Source organism: Thunnus maccoyii, chromosome 10 (assembly GCF_910596095.1).
Source record: "Thunnus maccoyii chromosome 10, fThuMac1.1, whole genome shotgun sequence".
Classification (NCBI taxonomy): domain Eukaryota; kingdom Metazoa; phylum Chordata; class Actinopteri; order Scombriformes; family Scombridae; genus Thunnus; species Thunnus maccoyii.
The window spans coordinates 6,959,371-6,987,057 of NC_056542.1; the positions used below are offsets into that span (position 1 = coordinate 6,959,371).

General features: G+C 39.0%; 1 protein-coding gene and 1 long non-coding RNA gene across 3 annotated transcripts in view; both read left to right on the forward strand.

Annotated features, from left to right (window-relative positions):
- The first annotated feature begins 16,233 nt into the window (after positions 1-16,233).
- Positions 16,234-17,159, forward strand: LOC121905242. Its single transcript, XR_006098380.1, has 3 exons — positions 16,234-16,421; positions 16,926-16,969; positions 17,071-17,159. It is a non-coding gene; the product is annotated as an uncharacterized LOC121905242 (long non-coding RNA).
- A 3,459-nt stretch (positions 17,160-20,618) lies between these two features.
- znf385d (zinc finger protein 385D) overlaps positions 20,619-27,687 on the forward strand; it is a 116,153-nt gene continuing 109,084 nt past the window's right edge. The window contains exon 1 of one of the 2 annotated variants that reach the window (XM_042423350.1): positions 20,619-21,626. The gene's annotated coding sequence lies outside the window, so the exon portion shown is untranslated. The remainder of the gene's footprint in view (positions 21,627-27,687) is intronic. The other variant, XM_042423355.1, reaches the window with a different exon arrangement.

Below are 27,687 nucleotides of genomic sequence, written 5' to 3' on the forward strand. Positions count from 1 at the left end.
AACATGAAAATCACCAAAATAAGAGAAGAGGTTTTGAAGTGAACCGCGTTATTTTCACACATGCATGCTAACACAGATCTTCAAAGCCCTCTCTATTCCTCCTCTCTGCATTTGTCGTCATCCAGTTCATCTGAGGAGATAAAGTGCATGATAACGGGCATTTGTGCTCCTACACCCCCCCACTCCCCCCCCGCAACTCCCTTCATCTTAGATTGCAGCGAAAAGCAAGAGTGGAATTGTAAAACACATTTATCTGCCTCCGACATCCGTCTCTACTCTAAATAATTAATGCTCCAGGCTCTATGTGTCTTGCTGGTTTGTCCTTGGGGCCTGTTGACTCGGGACACCGAGAGTCCAGGTTAGTGTAAAACCTCTCAGGGCGGCTTTACGTTTACAAGGTGTCGTCTGACTGGACCGAACGTTTCTTCAGGAGCGGAAATAAATACATGTATTAAAAGCTGCTGCAGAGACAGACAGTAACTGTTATAATGGAGGTGAAGTGAAGCAGAAAGGAAACTAATGAGACAGAATGTAAATAAGTAATCACATCATAGATAACATACAATAAATGCACATATTAAATCATTTCCTTTGACAGGAAATGATGTTGAGTAAAATGAGACTGATACCAAGATAGCAAACAGGAACTGGATACTGTAGAACAATAGGTGATAGGTAACCTGGCTTCAATTCAATTAAGAACTAAATTGAAGTTTATCCGCAAAATCAGACTAAATAATATCATCCCAATAGTGGCCTGATCTGATAGATGTGGGGTATCTGGATTAAAAATGATGATAAATGTATTAAGTTTCATTTATATTCATATGAGGCTTGTATTTATATTGCTATCTAAAGTAGCTTTATGAAAAAGAATGTACAAGTTTTGATGTAAACTATAAAAGGGGAAACATAAGCGTTCAATGGAGGACCAATTATTGTTTGAGGGCCAGGTTTGATCCATTAACAGAATAGAAACTTTATTGTCCACCAGAGTTGAAAATTGTCTTTTTCTCACCAAAACACAAAGCTAGAAAAGAACATGCAACATACAAAGTCAATTCTGCGAGAAGTCACTGTCTGAACAAAAAAAAACTCAAAAAAACAAAACAAAATACAGTAGAATCAATATTCATATAACAACATGAGAGGCATGACTCTAGCAGCGCTCTCTAGCGAATTCCTGCTCTTTGTTTAACTGTCTGGCTGCAACTTTACTTTTTTTTGGGTCGCTCTCACTGCTCTCTTAGCGTTGTCGTCGGCCGCAGCAGGCAGCTGTTTTCAGAGAAAAAGCTCTAAAAGCCCACTGTACTCTACCTGCTCAGCACCAAACAGCAAAAACACACAGTTAGTGACGAGCTGGTGAACATAGTGGGCCAAATATCTCCCCTCAGGAGACGATAGAGAGCAACAAAGCTAAAACACAGGAGAAAATATTGGACTTACATTAACCAAGTGAATAAAAATGCATCTTCAAATGAATGATAATGTTGCTCTGTAACTGCTGGATGTAGAAATAAACAACTGTTTGCTAACAAGTGATGATATGTCAACTTGTTTCCACTGCTTCCAAGTGCCCAAAAAATCAATTATTGTAGATTTAAGTACATTTATTTAACATTTTACATCTTTTTGAGTAGTGCATCCAGCACTCTGCAGAGAGAAAGACTGACATCTTATTGTATTTAGGTCTCATGGGTATTAATTACAGCGATCATCTCGTGAACTTACATGGCGCTCGCTGGAACCACAGTTCATCAGACTACACTAAATATGAAGGGATAGAGATATTCCGTATATGTAGAACTAGTTTAATTCCTTTCAGATGAGCAGTACAGCTGACAAAGACATGGATTTGAGGTGTAAAGTAAGTCTTTTTCCCTAAGGTCAAGTGTCTGCAGGAACACGAAGGTACACCACGTTTGAGTGCCTGTTACAACACGGCTGACTGAGATAATCCTGCAGACGCTTCTTCTGCTTCTCATTGCTCACATTTTCCTCAATACAGCCGGAGGAATACAATAAACCTTAATCCTGCATGCAGTCACCCGCAGCTACACCTCTCAATTTTCCCTCCTTCACATTTTGATACGTGAAGAAGAATCGGCAGCATTGATTACTGGTGAATGTGGGATGTAGAGGATTTAAAGGACCAGTGTGTAAGATTTAAGGGGATCTATTGGTAGAAACTGAACAGAATATTTATATGTATGTTTTAATTAGTGTATAATCACCTGAAAATAAGAATTGTTGTGTTTTCGTTACCTTAGAATGAACTCTTTGTATCTACCTAAGGGGTGGGTCCTCCTCCACAGAGCCCGCCATGCTGCACCGTCATGTTTCTACAGTACCTTTTGTGTTTTTCGCAGCCACCGTAGATTCTCCTACGCACTTGGACGGGAGGGGTTGAGAGGAGGGGCGTTCAGTTAGTTGCAATCTGCAACCTCAACACTTTAAGTCGAATTAAAACATGTGTGCAGTTGCTTATACCAGATTCACTGGTTCCAGCCTCTCAAACGCTGCTTTTCTCAACAAGTCCTCCTTGTTCGTTAATATGTCTTTAACTCATATGAGATTTTCCTGATCTGACAGCTTTATCAGCTCGATGACATAGTTCATCAAGTTTGTAGGTGTTGTCCAAAACTGTTACAAATTACCGTTTCAATAACGATTCATGATCTGCCATCGCAACCCTGTCTCCTAGAAATTATGTTCGTAGAGGACTGAACTGTTTTCCCAATCATGTTGTGTTGGCAAACGCAATTTCTCCCTGGATTTTGTTCACAGGCAACATTTCTTGAATGAATTAAGTGCCACGTTTATATGAGCAGGACTCTGACGGAAACCTTGGTAGAGAGAAACGCTTAACATGCAAAAAAAAAGTACATGTCCAGAATCCAACTGGAGACATTTGGCTACATTTTGTAAGTCACATGGTAGTTAAGCCATATTATACGACGTTTTGGAGAGTATGTGCATGTAGCTGCTGTAGATACAGTGTAACCCCTTAATGCAGAAGTATAAAAATAAGAAAAATAGAGTAAGGTAGAAAATAACATTCTGGTCTTTATATTTTGAAAAATGGAGACATCCAACAATGGCTCATTGGTCAAAACTGTTACTGAAACAGTTTATTTGTGCTGCAGCGGAAAAAGGAAAACAATCTTTTCTGTTTCTTGTAAGGAGTCTGGACACCTGCTGACACCTGTTTTATGCTATTTATGGTCTAACTGTATATAAAGTAGTTTAAACTAGCTCCAGCAGCTACAACAGTAACATGCTGCTCTAACACTGATGCTGCAGTATTAATAATATAATGATGTCATATATAATAATATATCAGTCAGAGGGACCAAACCACATGATATGACATGATATTGTTTCATGATGGAGATAACGGAGCATATTTTAATAATAATTTAATAGTGTTGCACTCGGTCAGTGTTAATGGTCTTTCATTTGTCATTCTGACGGTAACAACACTACAGGGTAACCAAGCTACGTTGGCTAAGCTGATTAGCATCAGAGGGTGGATACAAAAATTTAGAAATTATATTTCATGTTGGGCTCAGTTTGGCGGCTTTGGCTGGTTCGGTCACGTCGGCTGGGCCAGCCTACTTGACATGGTGCTTCAAGTTCTTTTTAGTGAAAATAATGTAAAAATGAATAAAAATGATGGACCCACTGTCTGTGTTGGGCGACTTCCTGTTCAGTGTTGGGGTTTGTTACTTGTGACAACGCATGAACACAACACATACATCAACTGTATCTGGCTTGGGTCGGGTTCGGACATAAAAAACAGAATGTCTGTCGGGTTCGGGTCGGGTTACTGTGGGTCGGGTTACTTGGGTTACTACTCTCTTGGACTTGGGGCGGGTTCTGACAGAAATACGCGGCCTGAGCTGCACTCTAGCTAGCATACATCAATGACAGCTAAGTGGTGTGCTGCCAAAACGCTCTGGGTGGAACTGGCGCTCTTGAATTATTGTTCCACATGTTGGAGAAAATGAATTATTAAATGATTTTAACAGTAATTGTTTGGGTCACAGAGCTGAACTGAATGTCCTGCACTGAACGATTCAGGAGGAAATACATACATACTGTTACGGTTACTGTTACACCCCTATTGTAACTGTTATGTTGAATATCTTTGGGGTTTTGGACTGTTGATTTTCACCATTTTATAGACTTAAAAAAATGTATTAACTAATCTATAAAAGAATTTACAGATGACTCCATAATGGAAAAAGTTGCAGCCCTAACATCAGAGTTGAGGGATAATTGTTTTTGGATTTCACTGCTTCGCCTTCTTCCCAGCTTGTAAGAACATTATATAAATAGAAAAATAACATAACCATAAAACACAATACAATAAAATCAGTTGAGGTTTATGTCACTTTGTTCATATAGAGATTTCTATAATCTTCTTTGCTCTGTATGAAGGTAATTACAGAGATCTATGCAGAGTTTTATGCATAATAAACATGTTCTTTTAAGAAACTGCACAGGTTTACTGGTAATAGAGGTTTTTTTTTTTAACACAGTAAAAACAGAATTTCCTTCCTCATAACGACATTCATTCAAATTTTGCTCACTCTTCCATTTTATGTTAATGTTTTAGCAGCAGTCTGTCAAATGCCATCATTTTGAGGTTTCTTTCAAACTGGGAACTTTTATAAGCATCACAGAGGCTTATAAATATTTATATCCTCAATTGCCTTTTTATTCATTTTCTTGAGCTCTCCGTTCTTCGCAGCCACCATGACTCAGTTTCCCCACAGAATTCAATTAAGTCAATCGTATTATAGTGTTCCTTGCCTTAACATTGTTTGCACAGGTCCATGCAAATATGTCCTTACAAGAACATTGAACTTGTCAGTGTGAGAAAAAAAAAAAAAAAAATTAGCAGACATCCCCTCCTCACAAGAATATTGACAGAGTATTCATCCCTATGAGACTCGCTGGAAGATTTGTTGAATGCAAGACGTGATGTGGCAGCACAATAAGAAGCATTTGAACAATGCGGGAAGAAACAACATAACATTTTTTTTTTTTTTTTTTCCCTAACAAACCCCATAAGTTATTCTGGTCTTTCAATTCAAGGTAGCTCCTGCTGACAGCCAGAAGCATTGATTATTGTTCCCAGAAGTCGTCTGTGAAATAATCTGCGCTCAGAGGCTTACTGAAAATAATTGACCTACAGGTTTTTATACTCTTTTAAAATAAGCAGGGAGGTAAAACAGCAGGGAGGTGACAAACTGCTGTTCAGACAACTGTTGACAAGCTGTCTGTCTCGCGGCACGCTCAGATATGACGGCAGAAATCTTACAGAAACATGTTTTTGTCATCTTTTTTTTTGTTTTGTTCTTTTTTTTTCCTTATAGCTGCACATCAGCAGGTGTATTTCCAAGAAAAGTCTTTCAAAATCACTCATAATCAACCTCTGGCACCCTGTTTTAGATTTAATGTGCAAGTACACGGAGTGAAAATGATGATCGCCTAGAAAGCCAAAAAAAAAAAAAAAAAGAAGAAGAAAAATAGCAACTGCACTTTTTAATCAAAACACAACTTTTGGCTGCATTGTATGCTGGATTATTGAGATTGCTCTCAAAGGGGAAATGGCTGTCTTTGCTTCTTCTGTGATGGATGTCTGCCTTTATATAGTTGTTGAATGTTTGTGCAAAGTTAAGAGACTAAAAAGAAAAGCCAAACAAAGCTTTCATTCCACATAGGCTAGCTGCTGGAAACATCAACATGACATCTCATATCTAATGTTGAATCCAAACTACTTGAAATCAACTTGACAATTGCTTGACCTCGCAAACGTAGGGGGGTTTGATAAAGATCAGTTAAGCACTTTATCTTGTCTTGTGTGAAAACTTTACTGGTGTTTTGTGTTACAGTAGGTAGTATAAAACCCCCCCTGAGCTCAACTGAGATAAAAAAAAAAGGAGCCGTGTATAAATCTGCGCTCTCGGTTTAGAAATCCGTGTGCATAGTTCATAGCAGTAAAATTCGACCGTTTCTACTGAGACCGTTTGTTTGCTTGCACTGGCGCTTATGATACCTGTTATTGCCTGACGTGTTATTGCTTCACAAAGTTGGCCTATAGTGAAAAAAAAAAATGGAGGAAAAGAAGACCTAATTGGTCAGAGGAGGAAAAGATTATATTTCTGGAGGAGTACAATAAAAAGTGAGAGGGCACATACTGAAAAGTAAATTTGATCCTCAAACAGAAAACAACGAATGTGGGAGGAAATTATAACGAAGATTAATTCAAGAAGTCTGGCGAAGATGTCCGAAAAAGATGCGAAAACTGCTTTTGTTCTGGCCAAAAAAGAGATAACTAATTACAGGAGGGAATCCAACAAAACTCACAGCTTACTTGAAATATGATGTGACTATGAAGTACCTGTTAACGCTAAATACATCACTGACAGTGAAAGAAATCTCCGTACAGTCGTTCATAATAAAGATGACATCGTCTAACGAGATATTTATGTATTGTTGATTTCATTACACTCTCGGGAAGTCAGAGACATTAAAGAAGTGCACCACTATCTCATCTTCCTCTTGTTTAGACAGCAGCAGATGGATAAGGGTGTTTGAAACTCGGTGAATGACGCGGCGCATGAAATACCTCGAGTGTTCCTGGAAAGATCTCTTAGCATGAAATTGAGGAGCAATCATTAATTGCAATACGGCCTGAAGAGCACAGCTGAGGAAAGTAGAATGATCCAGCTGTAGACGGGCGGACAAATCGTGAATTGACTGCTGGTCGAATCTATAATATAAAATCAATTGCTCATCGTTAAGCGTATCTCTTCTCAGGATGCGTTCGTTTACTTCATTTATCATCATGAACTCGGCCATGCTGGGGTAAAGATAGAGTCAGAGGTACCTAAAGTTGTTTTCCTCACTTTGGTTGCTGATTTAACAAACTTTAAAGGGATTCCTTTTAAGTACGTAAGTGAACATTTTAAGGAAACCTGAAGGAGAATACTTTGTTCTGTGTCCTGTGTGCTTTGGTTACCTGGAAAGATATCATGTAATCTAATCTCAGCACAAAATTCGAGGTAAAAATTGTCAAAAATATGGTCGTATATGATCAGTGACCTGCATGACCTGTGAACACTAAAGCCTAACATAGTCAAATAAGCATTTATATTTTTATTGTTACACAGATGACCTACTCTAATACTGAAATCAAGTCCCAGCATCGTTTTGTGAAGTTTAAACCAAGATATCTTAATAGTTGACAAAACCAGTTTAATTTGATTCCACGCTGTGCCATTACAACCATATTGTGAAAAGTTTGTGTTTGTTTACTGACAATAAACTGAGCCGCCTCCTGCAGGATGTTGTTTATTAAAGCTTACTAGCATCTTTTCCTAATTCCTGTGAAACTATAGAAATCACACAAGGCTTTCACTAATGTTCGCTCATTCTTATGATCTGGCCTTTTATAAAAAAAAAACATTTATATTAAAACATAACGCTGTTCTTCAGCTCGACTTTCACCTCAGCTACACAACAGCAGACCGATCCATCCGCAGTACTCTCCCTTGTTCGACCGCTCGGCAGCAGAGTGTTTACTGAGGCAATAGTATTTAAGTGCTTTACTCAAGGACAGCTGCACCGTCCTCTTGAGGGAAACACATTAATGCAACAATGATCTAACTGCCAAAATAACCAGCCTGCTCCTCACCACATACCTCAGCTAATGCACTGTGTCTCTGTGTCGAAGAGCTTCCAACTGCACGCTGATTACCTTAATGGTATTTTTGTTAGAGGTCCAAACTTTTATCTGGTGTGTGTCTTTACCCTCAGCTGTTTTATTGACGTAACATACAAAGACTGTTATTTCTGAGACTTGATATGCCCTATAAATATCCCTCCTGATGAAAACAAGTGCCCCTAAGTTCATTCCTGCTATTACTTGTTTAGATTTTCGTGGTGCTGGTTTGAGAGAGCGAGTTTCTGATGATTTAGAAACACAAACACTAGCGTTCAGTTCCTGTTCTTAACACGTTCTTTTTCTATCAACGTGCACCCTGAACAATTTTAGGGAACAACGATGGATCAATGAATAAACAAATCTCAAATCAATACTTTCCAACTCTGAACAAGTGTCCCTGAAGTCAACACTAATTATAAAGATGAATATTTTCCTGTGTGAGTCTTCCTCTGGGTCTGTTATTTAACAACATAATGTACACGTCTGCACTATGTTTAGGACTAATTATCATTTTTTTCATGTTTTAAAAGGAAGAATCCAGGAATTTATATTTATTTATTAAAAAAGGGAAAACCGCATAATAAATTCCATTTACAATACAACCACTAACTTTGTTTGTTTGTTTGACAGAGAGTTCATGTCACTGACAAATATTTATGGAAATTTGTGGGGTTTATAATGATGTGATGTGCACTATTATTCTACGATCACACATTTCTAATTGACATTGTGGGTGTATGTGATGTGCTGTTGTGTGTAGCTTTGTATTTTGTATTTTGTATTTTGTACAGTGTGTTCTGTGTGTTTTTTTGTGCTTTTTACTGTTTGTTGTTGTGCTGTTTGATATGTTTTGATTGTGGATGCAAATTAGTTTCGAGCTAACTCCGTTGCAGTGCATCTTTAATATTTAAAACTGCACACTGTCCCGATCAATACATCAAATTTACCCATGAAAATACATTATACATAATGTGACTGACACTGATTTTTTTTCAGACTAAATTTGACTTCTTCTTCCAGCCATGAACCAATATAAATAAAAATAAAGTGAAGAGAAATTCTCCAGCATGAATTGAACATGTGTGAGATGAAATTTACAAAAGATATAATTGAACAGTTTAATGAATGAATAAATAAATGTGGCAGTTTGTGATTTATTTTAATACTCCAGCATACTATACTCCTTATTATACTTATTTTCATTGTTAAGGGTATCCTGGTTTTAGCTAATACCTGCTGCTGGGCTATAACCCCCCCCCCCCCTCCCTAATAATATTAGACCTACCAGATATTTTACAGTTTGATTGGTGTCTAGTCAAAAACATGTTTGGTGGATGGGATTCTGCTTGGGGACCTTTTCAAAAGCCTGCCCCCGCTTCTGGTGCATATTCAGCAGTGTTTCTTTTCCTTTTGCATTTTTAAAAAAAAAAAAATCCTCAGTTTCTCTTCTGGAATATTTTGAGCTGTTCTCATGTGTTTTCTATAATCTCAGGTCAGCATCTTCTTGCAGCAGGAAAGAAACATGAATGAGGAAACAACATCCAGGTGGAAATCAGTTTAAAGTGATCTGCTCATTTAAACAAAAACGTATCCTTCAGTTAAACTGTAAATGATGTAACAGTTGTAATAGCTCAAACAAGGCTTAAACTTCTCAGGCTTCATGCCCAATTTCAGGCATAGAGCAGTTTTAAATTCATACAACACTTCATAATAATAATTCAATACATTGTACACATTTCCTACTGGACAATTTTTCAGGCTCACAAATCTTTTCTTGCTTAATCCCCCGTCGAATCTGTCGTGTTTGGAAAAAAAATATATTAAAAAAACAAATCCACCATTAGCTGACTTAATGTAGACATAACATATGAGGTGTGAGTGAGACGGCGTTGTTTCTCAGACTCACACTACTGTTGTTTTATCTTTCCTGCCAGGTGGTTAATGGAAATTAATTGCATTCACTTTGCATCCCGGGAGTAAAATAGCCTCTGATTAAACAGCTAAAATGAAATCCAGCAGAGCTTTGGGCAGTGATGACCCGAGTGGAAAACGGCTGCTTTAACAGGGACGGCATCACGACTTGGTGGCTATATTGCCAATATAAAGTCTTCTAGTATGAGGTTCATCTTCCTTCGCGCTCAGCCAGACAGCTAGTATAATTAGATATTGATAGAAGGGCAGTAATTAATGATGAGTCTGCCAGCAACATTATCTGCCCTGCAATTTCATCCAGACGTCCTGTGCTGATTGGGCCAGTGGGTCACATAGACACAGCCAATCATTTGTCAAGGTCCCTGACCTGAATCTGTTGTAATGGGATGGAGTCGAGCAGTGATAGAAACCAACAAAAATTCCCTGCTCCTTCCACGGTCAATAGTTTCGAGAGATGGCTGCGAGCTCCGGGCCTTTGCAGGATGGATTATCCTTAATGATCACTGTAGTTTTTTGTTGTTTTTCAATTTTTTACCAAAGAATATCCCCGATCTGTTTATTTTAAGTCTCTGTGAATGTTGTTTTCTGCTGCAACAGAACAGAATGTTACGATAGTTCACAGTAAACAAAGTCCTCTCGCAACCATAAAATAAAGAATCATTCGGAGAAAATGCAAATGAGGTGTTGATTATGCATCATAAACCCTCGAAGTAAAGAAAAAAACAGAAACAATAAACTAGACTGTGTGCACTGCAAATAGCAGTTTTAAAGATGAATATTTGCATTAGAATTATCTTTTTAAAATGTTGAAATAAAACTTAATAATTACTCATTTAAATAAAAAGAGACAAGATACTGGATTTATTATTAGTTTTTCATAAAGGAAACCCAAGTAATAAAGCACATCTGTAGTAAAAAGCAAGTAAAAAAAATACCTAAGCTGTAAATTGTATCTTCTTAATTTAATTTTCACCTGTATTTCTCAAATAAATCACATTTTAACACGGTTGGATAAAAATAATCAGAATTAACAGGATGTGTGTGAAACTATTTTATTCACATTTCATTTGATACATTTACATGAAACTGGCAAATATCATATTAAGTGCAAAACATCACACGTCAAAACAATAATTATATGCGTGTGTGATAACTTCACATAAATTCACAATATGCTCTTCTTCTTCTTCCACATGTGAAAACACGAATTTGACACGTGTTTTATTTTTGCAAGTGAATCCTTATCGTCCTTCAGACCTGACCGCATCAGAGACGAGTTCATGCACTTTGAGTCCATTTATTACTGTTTGTTTTTTTGGAGACTTTTACAAGTGTCAGACAAAAACCACCTGACCCGTCTCTCTGTAAAAACCTAACAGGGAGTCAGAGAGACGTTTGTGAGTTTTAATGCCTGTTGTGCTTTGACAAGTTTTTACAAGCTGCTAAAAACAGCAGAGAGAGAGAGAAAGAGAGAGAGGTAATTGCACTCCAAAAAAGTTTTTTGGTGGAAACATGAGTAATCTGTCTGTTTGGATAGTGTTGACATTTAGAACAGGACTGATGAGTGCTGTACTGTTATTCAAACAATGAACAGAGGAGTGAGAGAGGGAAAGATAAAAGAATAATAAATGAACTGTAACTGTACGTGCTTTGAAAGAAGGACAGAAAGATGGAAAAAAGAGGCAAAAATGTGTGTTCATGTTAGTCTGTGAGCTGTGTGACAGGCAGGAAGGTGAATCACAGGCGGTTTGTCCTCTCTGCCTGCAGGAATGTATGTATGTGTGGCAGGTCTGTGTGTGTGTGTGTGTGTGTGTGAGTGATGGCTGCGTGTCTGAGCTCGGGTTATGTGTGTGCACTGGTGTGTGTAATGAACGCCACCATCGGCCCCGACTCCCCCGCCTCCTCATCTCCTCCCCCCAACTTCCCCACACACTGCATCCTGTACATGACCACTCCCATCAGCAACACCCCCATCGCCTCTCCTCTCTCTCTCTCTCCCACACACACACACGCACACACACACGCACACACACAGATGGTAGCTGTACACAGTATTTTTCTCCTAATCACAATCACGTTTAGAGACAATCACATCCAGGAAGATCAGTTCTGGTCTCTCCAACTTCACCCTTGGCTGCGTTCGAACCCACAGGAAGAGCCTGTTCTCCGCCGGCCTCATTTGAATAATGGCTTGAGGTTGTTCACAGAAATGCATAATAGTGATAAATTGGATTTTAAGGACCTTATCAGACTATCCAATGAGAATGTGCTGTAAAAAAAAAAAGAAAAGAAAAAAAAAGGAAGGGGCAGGGACAGATGTGGGACAGAGTGGAGATGTGGCGGTGAGCACATGTGGGATTTATATCAGTCTTTGAAATCTGAGATGCTTCTAGGTGGTGAAAATGGTGCAGACAGGAGAGGAAGTTTTATATGAGGGGAGGTCAGCTCGCAGATTTGCGCAATTAAATCGACAAATGACTTAAAAGAAAAGTTTGTTCCTTTTTTTTCCTCACAGAAACAGGTGAAACGACCACGACCTCTTAACGACCACGACCGGGTGGCGGGCGGGCGTTTCGTATATTTCAGTGAGATCAGGCTGCATTTGTCTGCGCTTTCCAAAACCGTTACGAATCGCTGTTAAAGAATATTTATGTCTTATGGTGCGACAACGCTGCGGTTAAGGTCTGGGTAGATTTAGGCACAAAAAAACAGTCGGGGAGGTTTTGGGAAATATTACGGTTTCGGTTAAAATGAGCACTTGAAATGTTGCGTGGGTTAAAGTTACAACTCCCTTAAAGTTAGGTAACCTTCATCGTCATGGCGACAATAAACACCACTACAATCGTGGTTATGGTTCTTAAAAAACAGTCTTGACTTGTGGTTGGAAACAGGAAGTGAGCAGCAGTCCACTTTTTGCCATCCATCTATCGAGCCATCCACCCAACCCAAACGTCTCCGAATATGGAAATTTGTGACCTTATATAAACGTCGTCTGAACTGTGTTACTTCTCCGGGTCATATTCATGTGTCTACTACAACAAAGGATCCTAATTGACTTTCCGTTGGCATTGTTTCTGTGGTACCGGCACGTAACTTTAACACGTTACGTGCCACCGCCGTGTAACGCGATGTCGTGGTCATTTCATGTGTTTCTTTGAGATCATGCTGTTTTTTTCTTTGTGGCCTCATTCACAGACCGAAACATCTGGGGAAATATATTGCGAGTCGGAGGTCTGGAGAATTTCTAACAGCCGTGAGATCTTCCAGTTGGCGGAAAGAACTACAAATCTGTCCACAAACTAGTGCCTAAACAGTAATAACAGTTCAATGTGAATAAACCCCAATAAAATCCAATACAAGCCCAGCAAATGCTCTCTCTCTCTCTGTCCGGGGACCTCCCAGCTGCACAGTCGGTGCTGAAGTGGGCGGCGCCGCATCCGCTGACTCTACCGTCCTCCCAGCTGAGCGGCCGGTGCTGAAGCCAAAGCTGCTGGCGGCTCCACCCGTCGACGGAAGCTTCAGCTGGATTTAAAATAACTCCTTGAGCTCTAATGTCGATCGAAAATGGCCCCGTTCACCAATAACAGCGGATTATCCAAAATGAATCCCAGTCGTCTCCGATGGAAGTTTTTAAAACAACCAGAGATAAAAATAGTAACTATGAGTATGTGTGTTCTAGTGTTTATATAGTGGGGGAGGTGTTAGTTACCCCTCTATGTCATCGAGTCACCATTTCAGGCCTGCCCAAAAAATCATGAACACAGAAATGGCAAAAAAACAGTTTAACGCCGTAAATCCATTAAACAAACTTTATTTGTATAGCACCTTTCATACAGATTAGCGCAATTCAAAGTGCTTTAAGGCCAATTCATGGTTCTGTGTTCTGTGTCCGCGGACAGCTGCAGACTTGCACATGGATGCACATCCTTTTCTGTACATACTACAATCAGGGGTCTGCATGCACAGAAGTGTTTTTCTGATAAGCCTTTAAATGCAATATGTTACTCCAACTGTAATGGATCGTATTTCAGTGTTTTAACACATTTCAGCCTGAATGAAGCTGAAGAGTTCCTGCATGTGGCACTGCAACAAGAAAAAGTCGTAAAAAGAAACCACTGTGTGTGACCGCTTGATGAAAATCGGAATACAACACATACAGTAAATGATACAAGCGTCCTGTTTGCTTTTTTTTTTTAGTGAACATGCTGTTGGCACGCCTGTACTACGTACAGTCCACACTGTGACAAATTTTGAAACATTGGCAGATGATGACATTTACGCCACGCCGACACCTGCGGCCGTGCAGACGTGGACGCTATGAACTGGCCTTTACAGATGATAATAAGACAGAACAAATCTAAAGAGTGAAACAATTTGAAACAAGCACATGAGAAATTAAAATAGATTTAAAATACAAAAGGATGAACAGATAAAAGACCATGACAAATAAAATAGATAAGCTACAAGCATGATGTCTGCCAGTCAACATGAAACGAATAGGACGAGTGTGCACAGTGTCACCTCCAGGTGAGAGATGCACGAGTGATCACAGGTGATTCCATGCAGAAAACTAGGCAGATGTAGCAGACGTTCTCTAAACGAACCATTAGTTTCTGAAGCAGGAGGCCAGTGTACTGTGTGTCCAACGGAGGCCGGGTGCACGCTCGTCTCATTCATGCCTAGATCGTCTGAATAATTGATTGGATACATCTCATGCTACTGTCGGAACTTCTTCTGGAGAGATGTGTTGGTGAAATGTCAACACATTTCCACCCAATTAGCCCATTCTGCCGCGCATGAACTCTTTTGAAGAGTTATAGCGCCGCAAGGCTTCGAGGTGGAAAGCAAACTTGGTTCTCCGTGCCAAAGAAACGGTCACAGAAGAGCATGACATCAGTATAAATCGAGTGTACAGCATACCAAAAATATAAAACTGTTACCTGGATGTTTGGCAGTTATCTTTGTTATTATGTTTCTCCATATGGAGATTCTCTCTTAAAGCCAAGAACAAAACATATAATGAACACAAACGCTCCAAAACCACAGCTTGAAGTCACTCGACATACCTCAGATGTTCCAGGAAAGAGCTCGCCTGACCGAATCCCGCAGGCTCTGGCGTTAAACCAAGAGGTGCTCCATCAAAGCCTTGGTGCCCCTGAAGCATGACAACCTGGCCGTGACCAACATTAACCCATTCAGGGAAAGGCTGGCCATGCATATGGATTCCATATGGGTCATTCTCCTGGGCGTTAAGTAGCTGAGGTGATGGAAAGCCTCACCGCACCAGCACTTCCAAACTCTCTCTCTGTCTTACCCGCTGTTGCTAAAGCCAGGCTGAAACACAGGGCCAAACCACCGGTAATGCTGTGACTATGGGTCAACTCTAATTGTTCAGGTTGAGCAAGTCTGGCATAGTGTGGGCGAGCTTGGAACAATACAAAGAGAAATTGGTCCAATACTGATTTTTATAGCCTCAGGGCAAAAACCTGGAAAAGTGAACCGAGTGGTTGCAGTTTTCTTTGTTTTATGATGTTTTGTTCTTTTTATTTTAAGCTGTTAAATTGTATAGAGATGCTCGTAATGATCACATTTATTATTTTCATGTTTGAAGTGCACGGGATGTCATTAGTGAATTATCGCGTGCCAATTTTAGGCTGCAACCTCACTCAACTTTCATGGCTTCCACTTCCACACAAAAGCTGAAGGGGACCAAAGGTCTATTTCATTCATCAGGAGATGCATGCCATCCAGAAAACTGCTGCATATGGAGGAAAATCTGCAAGCAAGGCAAATCAAGAGTGAAGGAGGAGGAGGAGGAGGAGGAGGAGGAGACGCTCTCGTTGTAAACATGTTACGTGATCTACAATCAGTAGTGCTGTCAGAAATCTGATGATCAAAACAGATAGGTTGCCGAGTTGCTTTCCAACCGTCAGCCTTGGAGACATCCATCTGTGGATGGTGGAGAAGTGGAGGGATTTTCCTCAGGGGGGAAGGTACATCTGCCCCGATTAGTTTTTACTCCCATCATTCACATTTTGTCTTCACTTTCATATTGCACATTCAGATCTGAGATGCGCTCCAAGACGATATTAATGTGTATTTTCCCTACAACCGCTAAAGACATGTTGTTTTGATGTCTGATACGCATCACGAAACCACCCAGCAGACTTTCCTAGGAAAAAACTCTGAGCTCTCGGTTTCTTTTTTTTCTTAATATCTAAAAGCTGATTGTAGATATTATAAAAGGCTCGTGAGCTTCATATCTTTTACGTTCTACTGATAAAGAACGAGAGCTGTTTATTTAACTGAAGAATGGAAAAATAATCAGCTTCTATAATTTATCTTCAAACCAGACAAAAACATTCTCGTGTGAAATCTATTTCTCTCTTGAGTCAGGATGTGTTTTTAAAATGAATTTTCGAATCTTTTGATGATCTGAAACTCTTCTTTATCAATTTTATTTCATTAAATCCATTTATATTTTATTATTATTGTTTTATTCCATTTTATCTTTTTGTATTTTATCTTTTTGTGAAGCACTTGGTAACATTGTTAAGAAAAGTGCCATGTAAATAGTTTATGATTATTATTAATTAATGTTATACATAATGCACACTGCTCTGTATGTTGAAATAAATCTATCTTACTTCAGCTACAGTCGTATGAAATGCAGCTGCCAGATTTTAATATCCGTCTCTTGGCTTCTGCTGTGGCTCAGATTGATTTCAGTGGATTTCCAATAACTCTCAAGGTAACACATGTTTTGTCCTGTACATTTTTTTGAAATAACCTTGGATTAAAAGTCAAGCTTTAGGTCTTACAATATCTGTCTGACTATATGCTAAATGGTGTCACTAGCAGTTGGTTTCAGGTAATTAATCCTGTGTCCCTGTGTTAATTATTCATATCTTACATGCTAAATCATCAACAAAATCCCTCTTTTCCCGTAAAATGTAAAAATATTTTTGATGACACATCTTGACATCTTATATAAATGTATCCAAGCAAATAGCTAACAGCTAGCACAGTAATACCTATAGTGGAGGTATGTGTATGGATTTCAGCTGACAAAAACTTTATTTATATTTCCAAATAATAATGGTTTTGCTCTAATTTATTCATTCAACTCATCCGCCTCCTTATCTAACAACACCAGAAAGTAGCACAATACGAGGTTAGAGAGGCTTTGTGCCCTAAACTCATTTTTCCACTTTCCCAGTGGTCTTGTATAAATGCTTTATGTGTCAATGTTTAGAAACATGCCACTGAGACTTCTGCTACCACCCCGACACAATATAGGTGAGAGAAAATCTCATTTGTCATGTTTAAAGTATCACAAAATTACATTTGTGTGACTCAACAGCCATGTGAGTAATATCAATTACTCTGGATACTCCTAGACCGATTTCTGCTTCCTCCAGACTGCACACGGTGGAGAGTGAGACGACAGCAGCAGCAGCAGCAGGGTGTGACATAAAGCAAAACCCTGAAATAAAGTATAAAATGAAAAACAAACAGAAAATCAAGATGATGATGATTTTTTGAGGGGGAAAAAAAAAGATACTATGAACAGAGGCAAAACAAAAACATCTGGTCTGTTCAGTGTGCTATTTTCCACAGCTTTTCCACTGCATCCTGATTGTTGCCATTATTGTCAATTAGCTCAACATATGGCTCATGGAACATGACTAATGACAGCACATTATGTAAGCCTTATAAAGAACAGATCGTTGTTAGAGATTAGTCATGAGCCTGGAGATGGGAATCGCCCAGTGTCTGTCTCGGGGCATTGCCATTATCAAAGAGCAGAATCTACTGAATCTAATGGATACTAGCTGCAGCTTCTGGGAAGTCTTTGATTGTTTTCATCCTCATAAATGCCCGTTGAAAATTAAATTATTGTGCTATGAGTCATGTCACCCATTTGGGCTGAGTTACTGTTTGATTGCTATCCCTCCCTTTGTGTAAGAGAGTTGAGATTTATTTATTATAGCTGTAGTATAATTAGGTGTGTTTACATTTTAATTCCATCCGTGATTTAATCTTCTCACGTTTCCATGACAGACTTGTTAGAAAATACGTATACAGACAATGCAAGTTTTGCCAGGATAATGTATTCGATTTTGTACTCGATTGTGTGTACTCATGCATCCGTCCCTGCAGCATAATGATTTGTTTATGTGTGTGTGTCAGTGCTTGCTGTGCGCTGACAGCTCGGGAATGTGCTGTCTGTTATGAGACGCAGGCATAGCTCCCTCTCTTTTTTTTTTTTGTCAACATTCCCTCTGAACAGGGCGAAAGGGAGAACGAGTACTTTCTTGTCTTGTCATATTGAAGAATGGTTCTCATTTTTGGTTGATAATGCGCCTTCAAAATCTGTATAAATCACTGAGTTTTCATCTTTCAGTGGAGTCAAGTAGGTCGACTTTATGTAAAACTGAGTTCCACGGTGTCGACCTGAGTTGATACACTCATCAAAATTATGTTCAGCCCTTACTTGTACATTTCTATGCACACATGAAATGACCTTAGCCTGACTGAGGCTACTTTCCAACACCTAAGACACACACGATGCAGAGATCAATGTTGTTTTTCTGAAAATACATATGTAGTCAATGGACATGAATAAGCTTATACATGGTTTTATTAGCGCTGTAGACTGAATATTATGGAGGCACACTGCATTTAACAAACACAGTAAAATACATAACAAGTTCTCATAGTTATGACTTCCATGTATATATTTAATATTTCTGCTTATATCTTACCATAACATATCTTTACTATCCTAAATATGAGATCTGTATCTTGTAATTGTGAGATCTCATAATTATCAGATAAAATGCTATTATGAGAAAAAGATCTTTCAAATATGTGCATTAAGTGAAAAGTCAAAACAATGATTATGACACAGACTTAACAGACTTTATTTGGAGCTTCACTGCAAAGAGACAGTTTGGGTCCAAGTTCACTTCCTGCAAAAGCAAATAACAAAAAATTGATAGTTTGGTTTTAAGGACTCTTGAATGTACGCTGAATCTTGTCCATAGCATCAACAGCTCCACAACATCATAATGGTGTGTTCACAACAAACACGAAACAAATTTTTCATGCAGCTAGAATACAAACAAAGTCAATGCAAAGCCGTGAATTAACACATATTTGCATCTATTCGTGTCAGGCAACACACGAATACGCGAAAGTTGAAAATATTCAAGTTGAGCAAAAAATTTGCATGTATCATGGAGCCGGACCAGTGGATTCAGCTGACAGACAGCTTGGTGCTGCTGCCGCTTCTCAACCTAACTTGGCTGGAGCTAACACTAGAGTCCCCCTCAGCTGCTGTCATCAATAACAAACATCTTAAATGAGTTTATATATAATTTTAAAGTTCCACTGTATGTGGATATCTATGTGTATAAACATGTCACTGCTGTATTTATGCATTTAGATGACTTTATTTTGGAGCAGCTACACTTTTTACAAATCTGCATCATGATGTAGTTATTGCAGCATCCTTCTGCAAAACAAAATCTAAGTTTATTTTGGGTTCATACCACTTTAAGGTCTGTAGTTGTCATCTGGGAAGTGCAGTAAATCAACAGATTTTCAGGGGGTGTGGTGGAAATTGCCTTCCCATGATCAAATGAATGTGCCAGTGAGTGTGCAAAAATAACATTATGCCAATAAGAGAGGGAGTTAGCAAGAAGGCTAATCTGTGGTATAGCAATTTGGTTTTCTGTGTGAAATGATTAAAGGCCACCAGGTCCGTTGTTAGTGTGAGAAAAAGGTGGAAGATGCTGAGGCAGTAATTTCTAAGATAAGTCACACTTGTATTATCACCAAAGCGTCAAGGTCACTCATGAACTCAGAAATAATGACTAGATGGTTGAACATAATTAAAAAATGAGGTGGAGTCTAGAAAATAAGCTTCACAATAGGAGGGGTGAAGAAAACTATATAATGAGGTTTTACGGTTTTATATTAGGTTTTGCTTTGTTCCCGGGCAAAGGCAACGGTTTGCTCTGTATTGTTTATCATGCACAGTAAACCTATTCACATTGAACTCTACCAGCTTCCAGTGTATTTTTAATCCTTCTCTTATAAGTTTTGAGGTGAATACTAAGTTGTGGGTGACCTGAAGACTTATTGGCCCATTTCAACGACAGGGGAGTTTTGTGTGACGGGTTAATGCAGTTTATCGCAGCAAAATAAACAGAAGAGTTGATAATGTATCTCAATGTTTACAGATAAGTGTCAGTATGACTGTTGTTAGGAGGACTGAGCTGTCATGATGGCAGGCAGGCTGAGCTTCAGTAACATCAGGCTCCCATAAGTACAAACGATCACGCGGTCAAACTCGTGCATGTAGCGTGAACACACCATAACAGCTCCACTCAAAGATAGAAAAAACACCTTCTCCAAGGCTCAGGGTTAAATACTTGTTAGTCTTGTAAGCACTTGAATGTTTTCACGAGTACATACATATCTTTACCTTTTGCCCAGTAAGTCTACATTTTTTGTAGACAAGATTTATGACCGTGAAATGGAGTTGATCCTGCAGACTCTCAATCTACCAACTGATCTATGTTCAAAGCCTCACCTATGATCATGAACTTTGGGTAAAAGGTCAAAAGACTCAGATTACGGGTACAACTGGCAAGTTATAAATTTAAAAATTATTCACGTTGAAAGAAGACAGATGACTTTGTTGATTAGGATTCCTCCCTCTGAAGGTTTTCTTGGCATGACCCCGGGGTAGACCCAGAACACACTGGGGGATGTATCCAATCTGGCATGGGAACACCTCTGGAAGAAACTGGAGGATGTGGCTGGAGATAGCAGATTGTAAAACCCCCTGAGGCAAATTTGTGATTTGTTTTATTGGGCGGCACAAATTAGACTTGACTTGAGAAGGGCCTGCTGCAACTGCGATCCAGACCGAGATAATAAAATTATAATGTTGCTTGGAACTATGTTTGGCAGAACAACTCAATGACAAGACATGACAGACATGAAAACCTGACATATATTACCTCATAAAGTTTTTATGGTTAACGTTAAACATGCCTAAACATGTAGGGTTGTTATTCAGTTGGTGTTGGGTTTATATCCACCTGATGAATGTGGATCCAATATTCACTCTTCTTTTAGCTCTGTTTTGGTCTCCACCAACCCCTATAATTAATATCTGGTTCTTGATCTGCTAAACTTTTTACTTTCCTCACCAGATACTCAGTACCTTTATCTGAAAACAGATACCTGCTGCTGCTGGAAACGGGTTTGATGAGAGCACTGTGTCTGAAATATACAGTAAATGTGCCATAAAACCAAAACAATGAGCAAAAGAAGCTAAAAATCTCTGCAATCCAGCAGAGTTTGATAGGTTCCACATTACACATAGTCATTGGATTCATCGTTGACGTCACACATATTGATTAGAGGAGCTTTGAGCTGTCCAGCACATAGATGTTTAGGTGAATGGACGTCCTGATGTGTTACCATCTCACCCTGCCTTTTTAAGCTCATTACATGAAAACATGTTATCAATTTCTCTTCATTCTTGGCCCCAAATTGCAGCGTTATTCAGCTTAAACATCCAACGACAACAGCGAAGACTGTCTATACAAACCCTGCCACTTCCCATTGACTCTTGCCATTACTCAACCTTCAGATAAGCATCACCAGTCAAGATAAGCACAGATAAAGATGGCGAAGGACATTATTCAACAGTGTGAATAATTGAAGAGCCTGTAGTCAATTTCCGGAAAAAGAAGAGGAACACCGTAGCGGTGACTGTCCTTATCGGTGGCGGAGTGGGCCTCTACCCCTGACAAAGACATCTGCTTCGTTGCAGTGCTCACGCTGGGTGAAAGAGGACAGGTTGGGGCGTCCATCATCCATGCAGAAAGGACAGAGGAACCTTTAAGTCAGCAGGATCCATTGTTCAGTGAAGGTCAGTGGTATGGTGGAAATGAAATAGGGCGACACCGGGGAGAGTGATAATAGCACATCACGGTGGAGGTTTCTGATTCGCTGCCATATACTTCATCATGCCCTCTGAACGAGCACTCCACTTCTACTTAAGACAAGGTCACACTGTTCAAATCGGGGCCCGTTGTGACAACACATGGTCTCTGAAAACTAATGTCAAGGATAGGGTAGTTGAACAAGAATGACTCCACTTTCAGCAGGAGACTCATGAGTTGTATGAGAGTCATCAGAGCTGACAGTAAATGTACACAACCATCCATCAATCCATCCATCCACCCCCCCGAAAGACTCCACATGCTGATTTTCCACCAGGCTACTTCAACATAAAAATGCTGTGTCTCCAGTTAAGTCACCTCCGTGTCAACATGTAAGTTTGGGAAATTTATTTCTTTTAATTTTCGTAACACTGTTTACTGCCACACTTGGTGGTGGACCAATATATGTGTATTGGACACAAATTAGGCATCACACACCTATTAACAACATTCTCCTGTTTGGTCATTGTAGAGCAAATAGGTATATCATCATTTCTCACACCCGGTTTACAAGCTACACCTAACATTTATTGTTAAATAATATGTTTTTTACGAGGCAATATTTGAAGGACAGACATTCAAAAGTATTTACGGTTCCTTTAACAACATTTGAAAGTACAACCACACTGCCATTTAAAACCATTTGTACTATATATGACTAGAGCTGCAACTAATGGTTGTTTTAATTATTGAGTCATACATTCTTTGATATTAGCTGGTTTGATTATTACCCTAATAGTGAAAATTGGCCATCACGATTTCCCAGACTCCAATGACGTCTTCAAATTGCTTGTTGTGCCTGACCAAAGGTCCAAAACACAAATATATTCAATTAACAATGGTATAAAATGAATAAAAGCAGCAAATCATCATTTTTGAGAAGCTGAGATGTGTGAATTTTTGGTATTTTTGCTTGATAAATATCAATGAATATTCAAAACAGCTGGCAGGAATTGTTGATTATGTTTTGTTGATTAAAAAAACAAATCAGTCCACTGGTTGTTTCTGCACTATATATGACATGTATGCATCGTTCTCAGTTTCAGTTTCCAAAAATGTTGTCAGGCTTGATGAAAAATATTGACTATCTGGTATAGATACGTATAGGTTTTTATGGATATAACTACTACAGTCTAAATTTCACAGGTCAATATCTTTAGTCTCAGTGACAATGGGATCCTAAGTCTGTTCCCTCAGTTGTGCTCGTCATTTAGGCTGATGAATGAAGAATTCACTGTTTCTCCTTCTTTGTTTATGCATCTTTTATAATGATGTTCATGAGCCCTAACAGGGTTTTTTTTTTTTTTTTTTTTTCTTCAAGCTTTCACTCGTTATTTGATATGAAAAGTCTGCTGCAGGCTGCTCTGTGATTGTGGAGTTGCTGAAATTTGTTTTTGTGCTGTGGTGCGTTCAGCTCCTTGGGAACCTCCAACCTCTTGACACTGATGATCAGCCTTTTTTTTATTGGAAGAGAGGCACGAATTCATTTAATCCTATTCATGATGTTATTGTTTTTTCTTGTGGGCTTGATTTTATATCAAAGCTTGTAAATGAAATGTTGTTCAGTGGCCAACGCTTACACTAATATTCTACCAAAAATCTTTATAGTATAAAACATTAATCCCCTGTAGGCTTGAGAGGTAGCTGTAAAAAATGTGTAGTTTTATTCATTTTGGAGAACAGTGATTGTGTTCAGTATGGTTTCATGGTCATTTTGGATTCAAACTGTGACCAGTGGAAAAAATTTCAAAGCATCAATTAAAACTTATCAAACCCCTCTCGTAGCATAATCCACTTTTCTTCTATCCATCTGTACGCTCAGTATATTTCAAACACTCATATCTCTACAAAAATAAACAACTAATCAGACTCCTTCTGTCTCAATCCTCATGAAAAAACATTTCAAGCTTGTGAACAGGCATATGTGTCGGTTTGTCACATCATTCCTTCCTTTCAACAAAATTGCCCCACACTCAGCCCTGAAAAATGATGCGATGTCATGGTTTTGATCACAAACTGTAAACAAGAGTGATGCTGCAGTTAGTCATCTGGTAGTGTGATATTGAATAAAATAATAATATGACATATCACTAAGGTAATAACTTCCCTATTTTCAAACACATTACATCACTGTTTCTATTGACTGACTGTGCATATTCACAGGGAAAAGGTGAGAAAACAGTGTGACCTGAGGCAGCCAAGAGACTGTGAATGGGAGTAAATATTTACTGTACAAATGGATGTGACTGTAGCCGTAGATACCTATTGTACAGGGTAGGTTTTGATTTATAGTTCAGCGTCAGAGCTCACCCATTGTTTGTATCACTGCAATACAAGACTAATGTATCATACATGATCAGGCCATATCCTGCTGTAATTATATCCCCTACAGGGACCCTGTTTAGATTCTGTCATTTACTTTAAGATAAAGAGCGATAGTGGGCTACAAACATATTTGTAGAACTGGGGTTACATCCAGGTGACTATGAAATACGTATGTAACTACTATATATGTAACTTATATATAGCTATGTCACCATATCTCATTACTGAATAGGACAAATAATGATGTTCACGGTGAGCTGAAAGTTTGAGACTGCCAAGAAAACTGATATAATAGGTCGTAATTACCAGTGGCCCAAAATAACCTATATTTACGTGACAGAATCCCTCCAGTGGCTGCAGTAATTATGACTGGAGTAAAGAAGGAGATCAGATTATCAATATAGCGACAAATTCCACATATGGAGGACGTTGGGGTGGATGGTTGGCTCAACAAAACACCGGAATCTGCCCAACTGCGAGTTTCACACTTCCAACTGCGAGTCAAGACTGTTATTTAAAAACTGTAACCATGCGGTTATTACTGTAATAATGACGACAAAGGTCGTAACCTTAAAGGAAGTAGTAACTTTAACCCAAAACGTGTTTCTCTTACTTTAACAAAATGATTATTTTAACTTAAACCCAAATGATCTTTCCCTAAACCGAAGCAAGTGGATTTGGTGCTTAAATCTAACCAGACTTTAACCAAAGTATTGTCACATCGTAACATACAATTATCACGTCAACAAACAACCGGCATCTACCACAACAAAAACTGTGTTGTCCGAGTAGGAACACCCTGCAGATATTAGCTCTCCAGCTAATGAGACAGCTAACTGCATCTGTCAACGACCACACATTTCACAACAAAACACCCCTGCAATGGCAAGTCGCCCACTCTCGAGCACACACAGCTGAAACAACATCATTTCTGCAGCAAAGGAGCAAGAAACAAACTGCAGAGTGATAGCAGAACATAACTTACGCCTTTTGTTTTTTCTGTTGGTCGTCCAAAGGTGGCTTCCCGGCCACAGCTCGTTGCTCCTCAGTCACAGTGCATTGCTTTTTGGCAAAAGCTCGGGGACTGACTGACAGGGAGTGAGAGATGCTTGAATAGATACGGTGCAAAACAGTTCATTTATGGTATTACGAGAAGTGTACGCAAGGGAAAAGACATCACCTGCAATAGTCTAGCGCTGCTGCGAGCAACAGCTGACTGCAGTTCACTTAACGGCCACCGGTGTCGCTAGTGAGAAGGAAATTCTGATTCCTACTATAGAACCTTTAAGTTCATCTTGGTCCATACTCCAGCTCGACTTAAATTGGTTTATAAATCATTGGCTGTGAAGTGATTAACTCAAGTATGCTATTTTCCTGTTTTCCTTTTTTCCCCCTCATATGGATCAAAGGCTGGTAAGAGGCTTGGACACAACTAAACACCACATGCTGTGCAGAAAACTAAAGTCCTAGTTTACACGCACTGGCACATTTCCCAGGCAAAACACAGCACTTGCAGCTAATGTTTTCTAGCTCCCGGTGTTCTTTGAGCTCCATTTCTTTTCTGATTAATACCCCCTTCCTGATTAAAACCTTGTTTCTGATTAACAAGCAGAGGATATAAGTGAACAATAACAGAATTTATCCCCGCAGAAACAAATATCCTTTTCCATTTTCCAACAAACAACTGCTTGATCCCAAATAATAATTAGTTTCATATTTTTGGATGTAGAGAATATCAAATACCTCCTGTTCCCTATCAAGACCAATTATTTTAATAGGAAATGACATCATTCGAGGTCCAAGGTAGGCCAGTAAAGCAACAGAACAATCCTCCCCTGCCCACTGGCACGAATATACAACAGCCACTCTATTCCCCCTCTCTCTCTCTCTGTCTCTGAAATTAAGTGTGTTTCCCTGCTAGTCTGCACCAACAATTGCCAAAAAATGATTATTGTGAGACTCGTGAAGACACAGCTGGATGGTTACGAGGGAAAAAAGAAGACAAATTAGAAGAAATCCCTTGAAAGAAGCCTGTTATTAATTACAAAAGGGTGATGGGGATGGCTTGAATCGCCTGAGCCTTGGAAAGCAGTGGGATCAAAGAAGAAATGAGGGATGACAAATAACCTGCGGCCAGAGTCTGCTGGAACTCGAGTAGAGAGAAGAGGGAGGAAAATATATGTACTGTAACATATAGAAGATAGATAAATGAACAGATGGATTTTTAGACGGGGATTTTAGACACATTTATATTGACTGTATTTCTTTTTTGCCTTGTTTTTTGCACCCTGACAATAAGAAACATTAACTTTTCATTTAAAAAGTACAATAAATCAATATAACTGTTGTACTGTACAGATTTAGATTAGTGTAAGATTAGACTTACATTTGTGAAGATGTATTTTATTTAAAAAAAATTATTGGCATGATTTACATCATTTTAATTGATGGTAACTACATACCGTATATAAAGTATATTACATGCAGCAGGCTCATTGTCTGTGTTCTATTTTCCTAATGTTGCAGCAGACATTAGTTGTAGTAGACAAGATGCTTTTACTTTTCCCACCACCTGAAAGTCATTTTGATGCAGTAAATATCAATTTAATAGTTCACGCTAAGAGTAACCTGCGGTTGACTGGTGGCAGTGGTTTCTAATGGCTGCAAATTTTTGTGGTGTTTGAGTTTTGCCGGGGTTTCTCATCACTGTGGCCTGCTCTTGCCACAAGCTACCACAATAAGAAACATGAACTTTTCATTTAAAAAACATCACAATAAATAAATGGAACTGTTGAACTGTACGAATGAGATTAGCAGTTGCAGCAAGTAATTGCTCACAAGTCTCTCACTCAGTTATTTTCTTATGAATTTTAATAGCATTGCTGACAAAGGACAACTGGGGCTTCCTATTCTCAGTTTGAGTCTCTGTATTATTATTCGCCCGGTTCAATGTGTCACTAGTGTGCTGTCAATGGAGCTGTCACTTTGACAAGCTCTGGGCTTTGGAGTGAATGGAGTGGAATGGAGTGCTGGTTAGAAACAGGAAATAGCATCTCCAATATTGCCCCCCACCACCGCCGCCGTCTTTATTTCTGAACATGTGATCTCTGCTGGCTTTAGGAAGCTTCTTAGCTCCAGACACAGCGTGTTGCTTGACCACCATTAACTCACTTTGAACCACAAGCACAGTACTGTCAGTCTTTTAGGGATTATGTTTCTAAATTTGAAATAAATCACCGATCACTCCAAATTCCAGCAGTATAAACTGTAAACGATTAAATCCTCTCAGTCTCAGAGAGTTGTAAAGGGTTTTTATGTGACTTTTTGTTGCATTGATACCTCAGATATTTGGAACAAAGCTCTTCATGTGCAGACTGTTCTCAAACAAAGAATGAAGATCCGACAAGCGATGGAAATCTTTCATGTAAAATCCCGTTTCACTTATTGGTCTCTGTGTCTTTTGAAGCTGCAACATACATGATTTGATTTCTGCTTCTTTTTTTTTTACCTGCTTGTGCCCCTTCTAAATACTTTGGAAGAGAATATAAGATGATTGAGTTATTGGGACTAAACAGCGTATTTATCTTACTGAGTGGCTTCATGTGTTTGACGGGGTTAAGTAGTTGGAATCTCCAATTTTGAAGGAATGCTAAACTGGAGTCA